At 37.0% G+C, this 2,500-nt stretch overlaps 1 non-coding gene across 1 annotated transcript in view; it reads right to left on the reverse strand.

Moving 5' to 3' along the window:
* The window catches only part of LOC149879522 (small subunit ribosomal RNA), a 1,804-nt gene extending 1,689 nt beyond the window's left edge, over positions 1-115 (reverse strand). The window contains exon 1 of the ribosomal RNA XR_016447295.1: positions 1-115. This exon is cut by the window's left edge and continues 1,689 nt beyond it. This is a non-coding gene — a ribosomal RNA (small subunit ribosomal RNA).
* Between the last annotated feature and the right edge of the window lie 2,385 nt (positions 116-2,500).

Genomic DNA, 2,500 nt, shown 5'->3' on the forward strand with positions numbered 1-2,500 from the left:
ACGATAACTGATTTAATGAGCCATTCGCAGTTTCACAGTACAAGTGCTTATACTTAGACATGCATGGCTTAATCTTTGAGACAAGCATATGACTACTGGCAGGATCAACCAGGTAACTATCGTCAAGAGCGCGCGGCAAAGCCGTCGCTCTTTGGCAAATAGCGGACAAAACGATGAAAGCGCCTGAGCGCCTCTTCGTGTTTGCCGTATTCGTCCGTAAACCGATATGTGTTTAACATCGAAGCACAGCAGAGTCGTCGCAAACGCGAACGCTTGTGCAACTCTCTGCGCTCATTCAGTTTGCCCGTCAGTGGCAATTCTAACAGGGAACAGGGACTACGTCTCGGTGCGGTGTAAACACGAAGCTCACACCGACGAGGAACAATCGACCTGAACCACGCTAGAAAAGAGAATCTATTCGATCTCTCGCCGCTAAACGCATTCTGGCAAGCCCATACAACGCACAACGCCAATTGCAGAGGACGAATAAAACTTCCTCTGGACTCTCGAGTCACTTAAACCGCACGACACCAACGCATCGAGAACCGTCCGCCGAAAAAGCACTGTCAAACGTCTCAACAGCGACAACGGAGCGCTTCTAATGCTTTACACCAACACCAGAGAAGCTACCAGCAAACTGCTAGAGCTGTGCTGCGTTTGCTCTCGTCTTCTCCATGAACATTCAATTTTTAATGGGACAAGAGTTTAAGTTTTTAAAAAGAGTCCGACTTGTTTGCAAAACGTCCAAGAAACATTTGCAAAGTCACAAAAATCGTAGAAAACGCTAAGTCGGTTAAGAAAACGTATTCGCCTATAAAAATGCTCAGTTACTTAAGAAGATGCATGCTCGGTTAAAATATCGCTAGGCAACTCAAGAAATTCCTCTTTCGATAGTAAAATGGCTCGTGCGGTTAAAAAAAGTGTTCGTTTAATAAAGTGTTCTTTCGCCTAACAAAATAACCCTAACGGTTAAAAAAACTTTTAAAAAGTTCCTCGCTCGGTTTAAAAAATACTCAGCCTTGTTCGATTAAAAAAAAAAGCTTGTGCGGTTAAATTTACAATTGTTCTGTTAAAAAAAAAAAACCTGTAACCCTAACCCTAACCCTAACCCTAACCCTAACCCTAACCCTAACCCTAACCCTAGCCCTAACCCTAACGGTTAAAAAAAACGCTTGTGCGGTTAAAAAAAAAACACTTGTTCAGTTAAAGAAACGGTGGTACGGTTAAAAAAACCCTTGTTCGGTTAAAAAAGCACTTGTTCGCTTAAAAAAATAGTTGCTCGGTTAAAAAACCGTCTTACGGTTAAAAAAAACTCTTGTTCGGTTAAAGAAACCGTGGTACGGTTAAAAAAACCCGTTTTCGGTAAAAAAAAAAAAAAAAAAAAAAGCACTTGTTTGTTTAAAAACACTTGTTCTGTTAAAAAAAAAACACTTGCTCACTGGAAAAAACACTTGTTCTGTTAAAAAAAAAACACTTGCTCACTGGAAAAAACACTTGTTCTGTTAAAAAAAAAACACTTGCTCACTGGAAAAAACACTTGTTCTGTTAAAAAAAAAACACTTGCTCACTGGAAAAAACACTTGTTCTGTTAAAAAAAAAACACTTGCTCACTGGAAAAAACACTTGTTCGGTTTAAGAAACGCTTGTTCGGTAAAAAAAAACTCTTGTCCGGTTAACCCTAACCCTAACGGTTAACAAATACCCCGCCGATTAATGAGTTACGCGGCTGCTTAGGAAGTCCTCGGTCGGTTATGAAAACACCCAACCGCTTAACCCTTTCATGCACCAATTATTTTTCTGTAACTAACATAACTCATAAAAAAACATCTACAAAATGACAGTGGAACTATGAAATGTTAAATTAGACTTTTTCTACAGCCTTTTTCAACTCTCATTTATAAAACAATATTGTTTTCAATCGGTTAGAATGCACCATTTGAATTGGGGAAGCTTAGCTTGATTTATTGTTATACAACAACCCAGCACATGAAATGGTTAAAGAAATACCCACCTGCCTAAGTATCCTTAAAAAAAAGTATCCTTAAAAAAAAATAAAACCCTCTGTCTCTTGAACATAAATGCAAAAATCATTTAAAAAAGCAAATTCATTTTCAAAAACGTTTAAAAAGTGTAAACCACTTATTAAAAGAAGACTTTACAAAATACTTCACTGCTATTTAAAAAATACTACACATCTATTTCAGAAATTCCATACCACACTACAAAATGAATTTCAAAAACATTTGTTTGTTTGCAAGACAGAAGTTTTCATTACAGAAGACGCTGAATCCATTTTAAAAAGATGCACAGTGAAAAATGCCTACTTTTTATTTTTTTCAAAGGCTCGGTCACTTTCAAAAACTGCAGTCCCTTTTAGAAAAAAAAGAAGTCTTTAATTAAGAAGCAAAAGGTCTCTTTAAAAAAGAAATACAAGTTTTCATTTTAAGAATGGTAGATGTGACTTAACCAACAATTTTAAGTCACATTTAAAGAAACACAT

Source organism: Hydra viridissima, unplaced genomic scaffold, assembly GCF_058129835.1.
Source record: "Hydra viridissima isolate aposymbiotic clone 2 unplaced genomic scaffold, HvirCarnegie_v1 scaffold_14, whole genome shotgun sequence".
Taxonomy (NCBI): domain Eukaryota; kingdom Metazoa; phylum Cnidaria; class Hydrozoa; order Anthoathecata; family Hydridae; genus Hydra; species Hydra viridissima.